Here is a 16,940-nt window from a genome sequence, read left to right as displayed (position 1 = left end):
AAAAAAAAAAAAAAAAAAAGCAACCCTAAATCCACATTTTCCATGATTTAAATGAAACACTACTAAGATATGGATAGCTATATAGTGGTGTTTCATTTTAATCATGGAAAAATATGGATTTGGTGTAACCTTTTTGTAACTGAAAATTGGGGCTTTTTTTAATCGGAGAAAACCAGAAAACCTGCTGGTTAGTAACATTGGTATAAATGGCTTTATGCATTATTGCTCTATGCTATCAATAACAAATCAGTTAAAATTAGAGATTTTTTTCTGATCAAAACAAAGTTGTGTAGTCATAGAAAGTAAATAGTTTAGGCCAAACGTATTAAAATCTTCTAGACTTCATTAAAAATGTTACATGCTGTCTTGAGCTATATACACACATTACTATAAAATCTGAGATGTAAAACCTATAGGATGAATTTGACAAGCGTTCAAATATGATGTTTAGAAATGAAAGATAATTTTCTATTATAAATATTTATCTTCCATTTTTTGCTGTCTGTTTACAGCACATTTTGCCAAATTGTCATTAATTTCAGTATTGACTTCCTTGGAGTTACTCCAGGTATGTACACCTACGTAAATGGAAGCAGAATGTTTCTTTGTGGTTAAGGAAACATCTATGCAAGAAAACAAAGAAAAGACACCACTGTAGCCATTCAGCATCCTAATGAGCAATTATTGAACATCCCTGGATAGCATGGAGTCTGTAAAAGAAAGAAGTAATAGCTTAAACTTTGGGCAAGCAGGTTATGAACTAGATCTCAGGAAGATATGCCTCCAGAAATTAGAGGAATTGAGAAATGCTTTCATAACAGTTATGATCAATTTTCAGATATGAGCCTTATGCCCTAATCCTGCCAAGATACCTACACTTTAGCTAAAATATACAGTATTGAGTCCCAGGTGACCACATCTGAAGGGGTGCTTAAGGGGGTAGAAACTAATGACAGAAACACATGAACAAGTACAGCCTTCACTGTCTTCAGCTAACCCTTTCCATCTCTTCCTTAGTCCTGAAAATAATGTCAGTTATCTTCACAGCCTTCTAGGCTGTCCCCTGAATGTATAGATATTAATATAGTTTATTACACTCAAGGTTAAGGTGCCAACAGATTCACAAATGTGCTTCAAAACTTGTCAATCTCAAGGTCTACAGTAGGTTTCAACCAAGCCTTCATTGTCTGGAGCAACTTGTTTTTCATGTCTGACTTTCACAGCAGTGCCTGTGGCTGTGATAAAACCAATTCCTGTGAATCATTTACTCGTTCTGGGACTTGAAATAAACAGTTTCTATGGGATTCTAAGCACCGGGACTAATAGTATCCAAATAATTGCTCTTACCCATAGTTATCAGAACATTCTACGTTTCTACCTTAATAGTATCAAAAAGGATCAGTTTAAGTTAGTTTGTGGTCTCTGGAGTAAAGCCTTAAGGCAGCAGTTCCCAAACTGTGGGTCGCAACCCCAAATGGGGTCACAATATCAGCAAATGGGGTAGCGATAAACAGGGATTGGGGGGGAGAACAGGTGATGAATTGGAGGGGTGGGTACATGGCCAAGGGACAGGGGAGCAGAAGCAACGCAGCAGAGGAGGGTATGGGCGATACGGCAGAGAGGGCATGTGCCCCCCCTTGAGAATTCTGCACCCAAAGCAGGGTGTGGGGCTGCAGCCAGGCTGGACCAGCTCTGAGTGGGAGCCACCTCCACACCCTAGTGGGTGGGCCCTGGCATGGGCGGAAGTGCCACGCTGCCATGACTGCCAAGGTGAGGTGCAGCAGCATAGAGTTGTGCAGTGCTCAACTCCCACACCAGGTCCCTTCTGCTGGGCTACAGAGACCCCTGGGGGGAGGGCAGCAGGGTGGGGAGCCTCAAGCCTGCAACAGGCAGCCCACATCCTCCCCTTCTCCCCACCCCCACCCCCCCAAAGGCCCTGCTCTGGCTGTGCTGCCTGCAAGGGAAGGGAAAGGGGACCTGGGCTGCTCTGGCCACAGCAGCAACTGCCTCCCACGAGTGGGAGCCAGGGCTCAGGGACTGATGAGGGAGGCAGGGAGCTGCAAACCGTGGTCCTGGAGCACCTGGGGAGGCGGGCTGCAGGTGAGTGCGAAGTGAGGGGCGCCTGGGGGGTAGAGGGCTGTGAGGTGGGAGTGCGGGGCCATGCTGAGGAAATGGGGTCATGACAAGGAAAAGTTTGGGTAGCACTCTATTAAGGTATGGTGATACAAGGATTTGGAAATCAGGAATTCAGCAGTCTAAGCAGCTACAAACAGCAGACTTTTGTACAATTATTTACATTTTCTCTTTGGTTAATGCAGCCAGTATTTAAAATAACACACTCTGTATCCTTTTGTATGTAATTTATAAGATGAGATGTTAGAAGTTATTAGGAGCTCTGTACTTTCCTCTAACAAGTGACTTGTGCTTCTCTGAACCATTCATATTTACCTAATAAAAGTGTAAATATTTGCCACCATGACATTTAATTCTCTTTTAAGCTAGCCTTGTCTCTATGCAGTTATTAAAGCAAGCCCCCTCAATTACAGTGCAAATATTCTCTTAATACAGGTCTCCCTCACTTTATGCAGTAGATGCATTCCTGAAAAACTGTGAATAACTCAAATTCACATAAAGGAAACCCAGTTTACAAGGTAACAAATAGGGATTCGTTCCAAGACCTCGACTGCATCGACAGCAGGTAAGTCTTCTGGGGCAGGGAGGCGCTGGGCTCTTCCCAGCAGGGGCCTGGGTCAGGCTGCGCTTGGGGCGGGCAGCAGCAGCGGCACTGGGAAGGGGGGTACGGGGGGACTGCAGCCACCCCAAAATTCACTGTAGCTCCTGTCCCAGTGCCACCACCACATGCCTCAAGCACAGCCCAGCCCAGCCCTTGCCCCCACTGGGAAGAGCCCAGCCCCAGGGGCTGGGGTGGGTGGGGCCTCAATCTGCCCCACCACCGGTGGTGAGAGAGGGAATGGAGCTGGGCCTGGGGTTGGAGCAGAGGCAGCACTGCAGAGCTGGGGCAGGGCAGGGGGCACAGCTGCTGCTGTTATGGGCTGCTGCTGTAGGCTGGGGCTGGGGGCTGCGCTGGGAGCCGGCAGGGTGTTGGGCAGCGTTGCACTTGGAGTGGGCAGCAGTGGTGCTGGAAGGGGGTGGGGTTGGGAGGCTATGGTGAATTTTGGAATGGCTGCAGCCCCACCCCCATAGCCCTCTCCCAGCACTGCCCACCCTCAATGCAGCCCGGCTCAGCCCCCGCTGGGAAGAGCCTGGCATGGTCCCAAGCCCACGTCAGCAGCCTGGAGCAGCAGAAGCTGCACCCCCCATCCTGTACCCAACAGCCAGGGCAAGCAGTGGCAGCACTGAGAGGGAGATTATGTGGGGGCTGCAGCCACCCCAAAATTGGTTGTAGCTCCCCACCTCCCCCCCACCATAGTCTCCCTTCCAACACCGCCACTATCCACTCTGAGCACAGCACAGCCCAGCCCTCCTGTAGGGAAGAGCTCGGGGCCTTCCCCGAGGTTCTGGGGTGAGTGGGGCCTTGATCTGCCCCCACCCCCACCAGTGGTGAGGGAGAGAGTGGGGCTGGGGCCCAACCCACAGCGGCAGCCCATAGCAGCAGGAGCCATGCCACCCATCCTGCACCCCACCCCAACTGTACAGAGCCTGCCTCTGCCCCAGTCCCACTCCCTCCCTCACCACCGGCAGGGGTACAGATCAAGGCCCCATTCACCCCAACCCTGTTCCTACCTGTGGCCCACTCCCTCCCTCACTGCTGGGACCTCGATCTGCTGTCCCACCAACAGCCCTTTCCCCTGCCCCCACATAATTACCTGCTGCCAATCGCATGAGAGTGAATTTACTTCACATATAACGAATTTGGGGTATAAAAAGGGTCATTGCATAAGAGCAAATTCGCATATACACAACCCACATAAAGTGAGGGAAACCTGTAGTTTAGGAGATAGGAAGGAAAAGTGCTTAGTTCGTAAATTAATCAGAAATAGTGGGTTCTCTTATAGCTTTGCCACAGATTTTCACTTCTGTCTCTCAGCAGGCATGTCTACACATGCTATTAATACACATTAGGCTTTCTGAGCAGTAAAATACTGCGCAGTAAGCATTCCCAGGAATGTATCTACACACACGCCCTCTTAGACACAGATTTGCTCCCCATGGCAGCAGCCCATCCAGGGCTGCTCCTACCCAGCTCTGCCTCCCTGCAGCAGCCAGAGGGAGCTCCATGCCAGGTGGGGCTGGGAGAGCTGTGCCAGCTGCAGAAGCAGCTCTCTCTCTCCCTGCCCTGTGCATGTGGGGACACATCAACATGTACACAGAACTGGGAGAGCTGTGGGGCTGCAGGTGCCTCTCAGGCCTGTGCACATGGGGACCCTTACAAAATTCCTCCTGGTCAGCATCTACATGTGCTGTGCTGTGTTGTGCAGTAGCCACCACACAGTTAATCTACCCATATCAACAGGTAGTAACCAACCATGCAGTTGACTGTTTACTGTGCAGTAAATGCAGCACTTGTAGATGGTGATGCTTTACTGCACAATAGATTAGTCTATCTAATGTAGGCATGCCCAATTTCTCAAGTTAGCTAAGACGCTTTTCTGTTGACTGACTACTATTTTTCAGTCCCACTCCCCTTAAAAATTGTGAAATGTTGCTAAACCAAAAACAAATGGCTTCTGTGTCTGCCTTGGATGGGGCCACCTTTCGATACCAAAGTAAAGTGATCCATCTGTTTCCAGGTTTTTACTAAAGAGAAATGCTGGAGATTATATCCTATAGCCACTTGACAGTTTCAACACTTGCTACCTTGACTTTCTCATTGATTGCTCTTTCCTTGTAGTCTGATTTGTGCCAGTTATGATATATTATACGTATGTTGTGATCTCAAGAGGCTATTTTCAGTAGATAGAGTCAACTAATGACACGTTTGCTACATTTGTTCTCTAGTACAATGTCATGAGGATTTAAAAGAATTTAGAAGTAGCACAAAAGAGAGATCTATCTCTGAACATATCTTTACCCAATTTGGTAAACTGCTATGGAAATTTTTCATTTAATTAAGTCATTCTTCATTTAAAATAACAAGAATGTAAGTTCTATTTATTTATGAAAACTTGAATTTATGCATTTGTTTAATTATTATAAATGGTTTTTGAAGTCACAAGTAATGTATTGGCAGTTGCCTCACTATTTGTAAAACTATCGGTTCCTCCACTGTAAGTTCCAGCTTGCATGGATAATAAATACTTGCAATAAAATTTCTCTAATGTGCTTTATGATGGGTACAGTGTTTCTGTTTACAAATTTCAATGGGCAAATCCTGGCAACATGTTCACCATTTACCCAGTGCAGATCCTATAGAATCTTTTTCGCCTTGACTAGCCTTAATATTTTATATAATTTTTTTGCCACAGTGATCATATAAAATTATCACAGTTTCCCCAAATGACTTTTGAACATTTTTGAAATGTTGGTTTAATATCTTCTTTTCTTAGGATTTCTGTCATTTTCTAGTTACTTTTATTTATTTTTACTTTAAAAACCGATAATACATATTGATTCCCATAATCCTCCCAGCACAGTGATGGGATTTTCAAGTGGCCTGCATTGCACTATGCCACTACTTAAGTCTGACTTCAGTGATAGCTGAGTTAGGCCAACACCTGCTTTTGAAAATCTACACTTGTATCTTTTCTAGTTGACACTGTTGGTCTAATCATTCTGTCTTTCAGAAGAAAGCAGCAGAAAGTGCCAATTTTGACATATGAATCAATCTGGCTTTCAGGCAGCTTTGCAAAATGGTTTTTGAAATAAATTGAGATCCTGAAAATGCTTGTATGTCATTTAACAAAACAGTCTAGCAAATAAGTAACTTTTAGGAGATTTTCCTGATTAAGGAAGTTTCAAGATTCAGTATAAGCAATATTTTCCAGTAGGTGGTGCAAACCGTCTCAGTTTGAGCACAAAATGTAATTTAAGACTGTACAGTGAACATCATAACAAGATTCCTCTATTGTTTTTTTCTCATTTTTTAAAGAATTTTGTTTTTACTTCACAGGAGCATGTATTTCCTGCATAGATGTCTTTTTCTTGATCTCTCCTTCCTTCTCTGCAGTCTGAGAAGTGGCAAAATTCCTACGGAAATGGAGACAGGGTTTAGATAAATGTTAGGTTATTGTGAATTGCATAAGAAAAATGTTTTTTTTAAATACATTTTGTTGTATGTTTGCTTGTAAAAGAAACGTTTTATTCAAGTACTCAAGCATAGCATTATTTCTATTAATGACTGTGGCTGGGTGGCAGAGAGTTTATTAATGAACATAAAATAATCATAGAATCAGACAGTTTATAATAATTGCTTTTAAATTAAATTAATAATTAAAATGAATAAAATTAATAAAAACAAATACGAGTAATTAAATAATAATTGCTTTTAAATTAATGTACTGTTTTTTCTACCCTGGAGACTGGAGTTGTATTGCAGTTTAGATTCTGCATAAATTGAATTTTGTAGCCATTTAGTGTTTTCATAGTAGATATTTGTCTACATAAAGTCATCTGCAATCCTTGTTTAGGATTGGCTATAAAGTCTGGAAGGAAGCCTTGATAATCCTGGCTGGGATGCTGGAATAAGACAGAAACTAAACAAGTCCTAAACAGTTCCTAAGAGGATTTACATAAAGCCCACCGATTCCTTCAGAAGAAGAGACTATTAGTCCATTAATATCAACAAAGGGCATTCTCTCAGCATCAGTGGGCATTGGTTCTGGTCCTAGTGAATGCTATGGCAATGTCCAGGCAAAATAGATTAATTAAATAAACAACAGTCCTTTACATTGAAGTTGAGTAGTAAAGTCAGTTTAGTCTTGTATGAGAGTATTAATGGTATCCGAGAAAGTGCATACATATGTGACAAAGAGATAAAGCTTTGACCAATTCTTCCCAGACATATCTACATGAGACATTTACTAGAGCTGCCTAATTAACTCCACCGTAGAGTCTCAACATCTGCATGTGTGGCCCTTTTAGACAGCAGGAAATGAATTAACTCTGCCATGGGTTAGCTCTTGTAAATACAAGTACTATTATTTGGCAGAGTTCTTTAGTGCACAGCAATGCACACATAGACACAGAGGGCTGGCTGGGGCATAAGGGAAGCTTCAGGGGCTGCCTGCCAGCTAGCTCCACACTGGAGCACCCTCATGCCCCAGCCAGCCCCTCCACAGTACACTGAGCCAGGTCAGAGCAGCTACAGGCTGGCAGGCTGAACCCCTGGGTCCCCTACCAGCCGGGGATGCTTCAACCTGGCTCAACATGTTGCAGTCCTGGGTGCACGTGTAAGTGTGGCTCTCAGGAGCAATAAACTCTGGCACCTATTTATTGTTTTGTGCTAATAGCACTGTCACAGTGTGGGGTCCCCAGGGTTGGCCATGATGCCCCTAGGGCTCCATGACAGTGCCAGTTTCACCTTGTGGGTGCCTTCTAGTCCACCTGCCACATCTTGTTGGTTAAGATAATAGGTAAGGAGGCTGCCCTCAAGTTGCTGCACAGTCATGGTCCTGATGGACCCCACTAAACCTTGCAGGTTCTTAGATCCTTGCTGGGTCCTGCTCTAAGTAGGTGCCTCACAAGACACCCTAAGCCTTATGGGCTAGATGTGTGGCTCCAAAACTGCCCCTTTACCACATCCCATGCCTCGCAGATTATACTTAAACATTGTCCTTTTTGATGAGGCCACAGTCTAGCTTGGCCTCCTGTCATCACCAGGCCTACCACAGCCCCCAGCACCATACCCTGCCTAAATACCCTCATCCTGGTCCACCGGATTCAAATAACAATGTAAATACAAGCCCCTGGGCTATAACATAACAGCAACAATAACATTGGAGGTTCCCTCTTTAAGGAGGCAAACTTCTCCCTCAACAACATGTGCCTCCTAGCCCCAGATACTTTAGGAGGTCCTAGAGACCATTATTCTTACCAGCAGCAGAATAGGCAACCAAGCATTTCTGCATAGCATTTCCACAAGAACTCCTTCCCCTGTCAGCCCCAGCTCTGGGGCTTACATGTGCTCAGAGCCCTATTTTGTTTTGGTCAGCAGACCAGGTGCAGGTGCCAGCTAATACCCTGATTAGCCTGCTGCCAAGGCAAGCTGCAGCTGTGGAGCCCTGCCTAGCTGGCCAGGCTCCCTAGCTAAGCTGCCTCTGCTCTTGAAGGAGCAGGCACACCTTAGCGCCCCGCAACAAGCATGTGTAGATGTACCCTTTTGCTGCATCCATACATGCAGGTGCATGCAGTTGTAGCAGCTCAAATAGCAGCACAAATTTGTGCCTCACCACATGCCCGAACATGCACTCTGGTGTGGGGCAAATTGTGTCACTAGGGGCAAACTGACCCTGCCCAGCTCCTCCCAGATCTGCAGCCCAGGGGAGAGACTGGGCCCAGCATCTGTGCTGGCTCCAGCAGTAGAAAAAGCTGCCCTGGAGAAGTAGCTCAGGTCTACTTGTCCTCTGCAACTATTGAGGCCCGTTGCCTGGCTGCAACATGCTGCAGTGTGTATCACCATCCATCCCCTTGGACCTTGGCCCCATGGCTGCATGCCTGCCAGACACAAATGGGAACTACGTGGCCACCTGGACTGTGATATGGACACTGTAGCAGAGCCTCCTGCACCTCTGGGTCAGCTGCCAGTCGGCCATGGCTGCACAGATGACCTTTTGCAGCACTGCTGTCATGTCTTCTGGTGTCCCTGCTCTGCCATCTGGGCAGCTGTCACCCAGAAGATGTGCTCATTCTGGCGGCCCACTTTCAACTGTTGAAGCATTTCCTTCTGGTCCCAAATGGCCAGGAGGTCAGCCACTTGGTTTGCACTCCAGCTGAGTCCCCAGTACAAGCGCTGGGCAGGCTCCTCTGCCCAGGTCCCACCACGTGCCTCACCAGCAGGGATCCTGGTGTCTCCTGTTTAAACTTTCCAAATTCTCTGATAAAAAAACCCCCAAATCTACATTCTTCCATGATTAAAATGAAATGTCACGAGACAGAGATCAATTCATAGAATCATAACAAGTTAGGGTTGGAAGGGACCTCAGGAGGTCATCTAGTCCACAACCCCGCTCAAAGCAGAACCACTCCCAACTAGATCATCCCAGCCAAAGGTTTGTCTAGCCAGGTTTTGAAAACTTCCAAGGATGGAGCTTCTAATACCGCTCTGGGTAACCTGTTCCAGTGTTTTTAATTTAGTTTACTGAAGAGTTCCCTAATAAGCCAAGCTAGTCTTCTGCCATACTTGCTAGTCTTCCTGCACATTGGGATGGTTTGTTCCTGCACTCTCAGAAAGGCTACTTTAAAGTACAGCCAGGTCTCCTGGACTCCTCTCCCCTCAGTCTGGCTTCTCAGGGAATCCTGCCTATGAGTTCCGTGAGCGAGTCAAAACCTGCTTTTCTGAAGATATTAGCAATGAAGTTTGTCATTCCAAAATTGCTAAAATATGGCATTTTCCATTTTTCAGGGATGTATTTGGTAGCCGTGTTGGTCTGAAACAAAAAGAAATGCAAAACTCTAAAACGCTTTGTTCAGAGATGATACCTTTTATTAGACAAACTAAGAAATTGCAAAAAAAATCTCTGCAATCTTTCGGGCACATGTGCCATTCTTTAGGCTAAGCAAATATTAAAGATGGTAACAGTCCCCTTTGGTAGCTGATTTTGGAATTATAAACATCATTGTTAAGCAAGAACAAAACAATTCTCCATGCCTTTCTGCCATCTGACACCACTGGGGAAGAAAAACTGCCTTATCTGCACATCAGAGACTAATTCACACAAAGGAACTCTCATGGACCCACAAGAATGTGCATCCACCTTCAGCTACCTCTATACAAAATTAAGTTTATTTTCTACCTAAGGGGACTTTTACCATTTTTAATTTTCTCTTAGCCTGAAGAAGGGTGCATGTGCCTGAAAGCTTGCAAAGAAAGATTTTTTTTGCAATTTCTTAGTTATTCTAATAAAAGGTATAATCTCTGAACCAAGAGTTTTAGAGTTTTGTGCTCTCAACAAGTGTTTTCACTCCTGTTTTTACATCACACATGCTACAACTTGTTGTTAAATGTAAAAGGGTATGAGGAGTCGCTACCTGACCATCAGTGGGGGTTTGTTGAGAAGGGTGCAGGACTTGGTGTCTGGGCGTCTTCCGTGGGGGTCTGCCTCCCCTACACCCCACCTCTTTCCATTCTGTGCTCTGCTCGGGGTAGGCACCTGGGCCCCTAGGTGCCTACCGTCACGTAATGGAGGAAAAGGTCAGCTCCAAAAGATAAACAGAAGGGCATGGGGCCAACATGGGCTGACCCAGCCCTGTGGCCTTGATGCAGGTCTACTGTCAGCAAAGTCCGTGTCACATCAGTATTAATAAAGAAATACAAATAAAGGTGTCCAGTGTTTGTTTGTGGGCTGCGCTTCAGCCTTATAGTTTATGTCTGCCTTTTCCTTGGGTGGCTAGGCTCTTCAGGTATACTCCTCACTCCCAAGCCTGATTCATAAGCTGGGCCTCTACCAAACCCACTCCTGTAGGTAGTTGGGGCCACAGGCACTATAAAGTGCCATGAGGTGCTTGCCAGTACCTGGTCTCTAGTGTTCACCAAGCAGTCCGGTTCCTGTCATCGGAGCCAGTGTCTGGCTGGTTGTGAGCAAGGTGTCCTTGGCTTCCTTGGAGGGAAGCAGCATGGCCTGCACTGCTGTATGAGGGAAATTCCAGGTTGACCAGAGCAAACCCAAGCCCCTGCCTGCCTGCACATGCCCTGTGGTTGCGACCAGGTGCTGAGAGCCCCTGTGCCTCCCAGCTCTAGGCAGCACCGGGCACACTGGATGCTTACTCCTGGCCTCAGCGGGGGTCTGGGGCCAGATGGAGCCTAGATTCCTGCTCCCAGCTCTGCCCAGGGGATGGGCATGTGGAGAGTACATCTCCTGCTGCTTCCCTGTTCTACCTGGGAGGGAAAGATTGTGGGGAGTGCACTGCCTGCCCATGGGCTTGTCGCTGGCCAGCGGGATGGCCCAAGATTTTGTGGGTCATGAAGTGCCCCAGCGGTCATCACCTCGGTGAGTGCAGGGCTGCACTTGGTTCCTGCTACAGTCGGTCTCCCCTTTAATATCTTGTTGACCTGAAAGGTAAGGCTGTGTGGCCTGGCATTACCCTTGATTCTTATTGTTTACAACCTTTATTGAGCCTTGTAGTTCCAAAGCTTGGGGAAAACCAGGGCTAAGACCTACCTTAGAGATGTGCAGTTTAGTCCTGTCATGTTCATTTAGCTTATTGTTAGTAAATAACAATTTAGAAAAGCTCCAGTAATCAGCAATTTATAAATATTTATTGATTTGTGTACCATGGGGAAACTAAGTCTGTATCTTCCACCATATGCCAAAAATCTAGGTATAAATGAAACTGCTTTTGAGGAAGCTGGCAAAATCATATCTAGGTGAGAGAGGTTCTGAGATGACAGTATGAGCATGTCTGCCCATGCAATTAATGCACGTGAATTTTTTGCACAAAACATTCAGGCTCATTAAAGCACTCCCTGCTACACATCTATACGTGCACTCCTATCAGAAGCAAATTGAGCCTGACAGGAGCAACTAAGGGCTGCTTCTGCCTTGTTCTGCCCACCTGCAGCAGCCAGGGCAAGCTCCCAGGAACCAGACAGCTGCCTCCCAGCAATTTGCTCCTGGTCAGCAACTACACGTGAAGTATGGTGCATTAGCTAATATGCTATTTTCTGGTACTTGTATCTACAGAGTATCTACAGGTACTAGAAAATGGCACATTAGACTAATATACTGCACAGTAACTGCTGTGCACGTGTAGACGGTGACATTTTACTACACATTAGATTAGTGTAATGCACAGTAAAGCATCTCACATAAACACACCCTATGTCTCCTAATGGTAAATTTAGTATATAAATCCCATGCACTGGCTGATTGGCAATAAAACTAGTCAATTAACATTCATTCATCTAAATAAATAAACAAAAGTAAAACTAAGCTGAGATGTACAGATCATCTTTTGCATCTTCTTTCTTCCTTTTGCCCCTATTCTGGGATTAGGTATTGGTCAAACCACTTACTTTCTGAAATCTTCATCTTGACAAAGGATTACTTTAAAGCATATGAAACAAAACCTGCTTCAAAATGTATGTTTATATAGGGTTTGTTTCTATGTTAGCTATTCCTTTCACACAGTTTTGAAGACAAAACCTGTACAAAGCTATTTTCATTAGTGAGAAGATAGGATCACTCAGGGGATTGGTTAAGGGAAAAAGAGCCTTTCTTTTCTAGGTCATGTCTCAAAGTGTATTTGGAATTATACTGAATGCATCACCATCTCCTGGCAATTTAGCTGTCTAAGTGAAATAGGGTTGGGTATTTAAACGGTCAAATAAAGTTCAGTCAATTGACTGGTTAAATATGGGTCAAAAATTGTAAAAATGTGCCAATAGATCTAAATAATACACAGAAAAAGCACAGATTCTCCATTAAAATAGGTCAAAAAACAATGAAAGATCATATTTCTGTCAAGAAAACTACAAAAAAATTAGGTTTTTTTGGAAAATTGCTTTGACCGGTAAAAAAAATATACAGTCAATTAACCAGTCAATTGACAATATTTGACTGGTCAGTTGACCAGCGTGCCAACTCTAATGTGAAATGGGCTTAGTCATTTCAGTCTATTTTGGAAGGGAAAATCAACTAAACAAAAATATTCAAAACTTCCACTAACTATCAGACTTTTGCCAGCATAGAAACAAGACTAATAAATATGAACACTGAACTGCACACTAAAGAGTTAAGCACTGCACAAATGTATATTAAGTGTTACACCCTTTCATCATGACTCTTCTGATATAAGAATGGGTCATCAATTCTCATCAAGTGCATAAAACCTGGTGTTAGGATTGCCTCCATTGTATTGTGCCTGACCTGTGGATATGGAGAGTAGCAGTTGAAAGAGCTTTCAATCCAGCACCTTTCGCCAGCATTAAATTTGCATGCACACATACAAGTTCATTACCAAGTATGTCATAGTGTGAGTTTCTTTATTCTCTGGATATAAAATGCTACCACATCCACATAGACATAATAGCAAATTTTGAAAATGAATAGTTTTTTAGACTTGATTTTAAAATTCTGTTCCTTTTTCTAAAATAGTTCAGAAAGGTAGTACGAGGGCATGGGTGAACTGGGACCTTTTAAGACAAATATCTTTAGCTATGGCTATTGGGACTTTCCGTCTCTTTCTTTTATTACTATTTAGGTTTCTTGAAATATAAATTGCAATTTTTTACAATTCAATACCTCAGTTTTCAAGTATTGTTCAGGGCACCCATCTACAAAATCAGGGCTGAGAGTTTAATGTAGGGTAGTGTTTGGTAGCATGGAGATGGAAAGGGAAACATTAATGTAGAAGGGCTGTTGTTATGTTAAATCTATTTCTTCTAAGACACCTTAAATACATATGCTCACTGGCTAATGTCGACAAAGATATTTTTAAACAGCTGCTGCTTCTTTTCCAGAATAACTTCTGCACAGCTGTGAAAGCCAAGTACATTGTGAAAGCCTGTGAAAGCCTAAGGACATTGGGTCAGTTCTTCTCTTACTGCACCTATATAAATTAAGAATGGCTTCCCTGAAGTCGGTGAAGTTTCACTGGTATAAATCCAATGCAACTGAAAAGAGAAATATGCCAATTATGGCATTGGTGTAAAAATATCTATCAGCAAAATGTGAAATAATGCAGAATGAAGAGTTCCTAATGACCTAAGGGAATGAGCAGAAAGTCCAACTTAGGTCCCTTAAAAAAAAATAAAATAGTTGAGATGGAAAATTTTAGCAACAACATTAAGGAGATTCAGTTACTCTCCTGAGGACGTTACAGCCTGACTCAGACAAGTGTAACAGCCCCAAAGAGATGGATGGTCATGGATAGTCTTTCACAGCATTAGAAAGGAGAATAGCAATGCAAGTAAGCAAAATTAATTAGCTGTGTTAGCCTGAAGTCAGGCAGAAGGCAGGGCAGGGTGGCACTTCAGACTAACTCATTCAGAAATTCATACACTTTTGTAACCAACAGCCTTCTTCATGAGATGCTATCAATAGATTTTAATGATTCCATAGCATCTGAAAAAGTAGGCTGTCACCTACAAAAGCTTTTGCATTTCTGAACAACTTAGTCAAAATGCCACCCTGCCCTGCCTTCTCACCACATATTCTAATGCATCCCAGCCCTGGAAGCTTAGAGATGGCTTTACACATATTGGGCTGTTCATGGAAAACATATTCCTATTTTTTGCTCCTAATGTCAGGCCTTGGAGTTCATACATAAAAAGGGCACCTAACCACTAGGCACCATGGCCTAGTTGCTCATAGTAACACATTTACCAACATTAATGCAGGATGGTTGTGAAAAGTAATACTAAGTGATACTAGAGTATTTAAAAACTCGTATCTCTATTCCTTAACAAAAAAGAATAGTTTTGCTACAGTGACTTCTACTATAGACATTAATGGTATTCATATTCCTGCTGTTATTCAGGGAGACCCTGCTTATCTGCTGCTACCAAAGCTGCTAAAGTATTTTGCTAGACATGTAGATTGTAGAAAAGAACTCTTTAACTATGGTCTAAGCAGCTGCAGGATGACAGTGGAGTGTGCCTTTGGGAGGAGGAAAGGTAAATTATTTTCACTAGTAGGAAGGCTAGAAGTAGCTAAGCAATCCCTGCCTTGAATTATAACTTCATGTTATATGCTGCACAACATCTGTGAGAGCAAATCTTGTCAAAACTCTCAAGATTTGCCCATTGACTTAAGTGAGAGCTACTAGTTAAAGATGAATCAAAGAGCTGAAGCAGAGCTTTTGTGTTGCTTCTCTGATTACAAAGAGTGTCACCTCTAGGACATTTTAAAAATTAGGGTGTTGATGCCAAAAATTGCCGCTTGCACAAGCCTTGTATAAATTCTGGGTTACAGCACAGTTAATTTGTTTTTGGAAATGATTGTAGTACTCATGAAAGTTTCCTTTCCAAACAGCCTAAGTTCTCTTTTTTCTACTTTTAACCCTGATAAAGCACGCAATGTCAGTACAAGCCTGTCTTAGGCAGTACTCTCTATTCCCACATTAGCACTTCAGTAGTGTTTAGCATTTGATTCATTATCCATTGCTTCAAAGTGCTATCACCACAAGGGTACCAACTCTGATGGCAATTTTTGTAATACAAATATCTTCCCATGAGTAACTACATGAGTTATGCCTGCATGAATTATAGCTTTCCAATAAACTGAGTGACATTTTTAAACCAGCTGCAGGTATTTGTTTTTAACTACAGGTTTAAAAGCTGAAAGCATGATATGACTCCATGTTTTCTAAATAGAAGTAATGTGCTGATCATGGAATTCTGGATCATCTGTGGTAGAGTTATAGCTCCTAGAGCAGTGATTCTCAGCCAGGCCGCCTGGGTGCCTTGAGAGCCTTTAAGGGTGCCAGAGGATGCCACACAATATTAGGACTGTTAGGTGTATAAACATGATTCACAAGATTGCAAGCAGGAATCCATCATGTTAAAAACATTCTGACCCATTGTCATCTTTTTGAGTTCTTTGTGACAGGAGAACCGCTATTGTTTTTCTGTAGTCAAAAAATGAGTGAAAACTAAGAGCTGACATTTTATGAGAAGTGCCTATCAAGGGGTGCCTTGAGATTACGAAAGCTGAGAACCACTGTCCTAGAGGCATTAAAGTTGAGTGGCAATTGGTTCCTCACTGTAGCCTTTGAAGACCACATGGGTTTCTTGAGTTATTGACTGGCTAGGGAGGCAGATCATTGCTTTTTATTTTATTTACCATTCCAGTAGGCCGCCTTCTATATTTCTAGCAACATCACCTAGATAGCATTTTAAAGGAATAATAAAATTGTTATAGCTGTCAACACAGAATGGCAGATTTATTTAGGAAGTAAGAAAAATTTCCTTACAAGAATAAAAGAATATTGTGTTTTGACTATAACTTTAAAATCATGTATATTGCAAATTCAGTTTTATGAAGACACAATAGATGTTTCATTCTATCAAAATCAATGATGGAAAATTTAAGATATATGTTTATATTACAGATATGTTTTAAATATACATGTACTGTTGGGAAAAAAAAGGAAAAATAAATTGGTGAAGTTTAAATTTTATCTGCAGTAGAGAACACACTCCTGACATTACCAAAAAGATGGGGAAATATCTAGGGAAATATTTTAAGTAGTTTGTTAAAAAGTAAACAAAGCCTTACATGCAGATAAGCATAAAAAGAGGTCTTTTGGAGAACAATGAAAGAGTTTTTGAGTCAAAAATACCAGGTCTTCTGAATATGAAGGAGAAAGCAGCTGCACTTAAGTAACCTCCTCATTTGATTCATGGTTATAATAATAATAGTTAACACAAAACCATTATAATCCCATTAATGTTAATCTTCACAACATAGATCTGTGAATATTTGCATGCCTGGATTTAACTAAATTTAAAAAAAAAAACCTGCCACTGTTCATACCAATATGATGGGCATTTATAATCTTTCTCGGAAGCTTTTCCTTGTTCTAAAGATTAGTTGTGGTACAACATAGTGTTTATTTTCTTCCCACTGGCCAGAACTTGCATCCTTTTGAGTACTATATGAACCTGCTTAATGGGGGCTTAATATTTATTTACTGAATTTACCTGAATCCAAGAGGACTTTGAACTTAAGGTGACCCCTCCCAATAATTAGATTCTAAACATGGAAAATGTATATATTTGTTATGCTTTTCCATTTATAGAATCTAATTTTGGAGGATAATCTTAAATTCCTCCCCTGCAGAGGTTGGCACTGGTATGAGGACAGGCCTTGGGGGAGTCAAGC

At 42.9% G+C, this 16,940-nt stretch overlaps 2 long non-coding RNA genes across 2 annotated transcripts in view; both read left to right on the top strand.

Annotated features, from left to right (window-relative positions):
* LOC109287700 overlaps nt 1-2,633 on the top strand; it is a 13,814-nt gene extending 11,181 nt beyond the window's left edge. The window contains exons 2-3 of the long non-coding RNA XR_002094944.1: nt 1,548-1,553; nt 2,106-2,633. This is a non-coding gene — a long non-coding RNA (uncharacterized LOC109287700). The remainder of the gene's footprint in view (nt 1-1,547; nt 1,554-2,105) is intronic.
* A 6-nt stretch (nt 2,634-2,639) lies between these two features.
* Nucleotides 2,640-6,328, top strand: LOC109287699. The gene is made up of 2 exons (XR_002094943.1): nt 2,640-2,698; nt 6,071-6,328. It is a non-coding gene; the product is annotated as an uncharacterized LOC109287699 (long non-coding RNA).
* Nucleotides 6,329-16,940: the final 10,612 nt, after the last annotated feature.

Source organism: Gavialis gangeticus, unplaced genomic scaffold, assembly GCF_001723915.1.
Source record: "Gavialis gangeticus isolate Ggan-Ray unplaced genomic scaffold, GavGan_comp1, whole genome shotgun sequence".
Classification (NCBI taxonomy): Eukaryota; Metazoa; Chordata; order Crocodylia; family Gavialidae; genus Gavialis; species Gavialis gangeticus.
The sequence above is the reverse complement of the archived record's forward strand: the minus strand, read 5'-3'. Positions and strand labels throughout refer to the sequence as shown.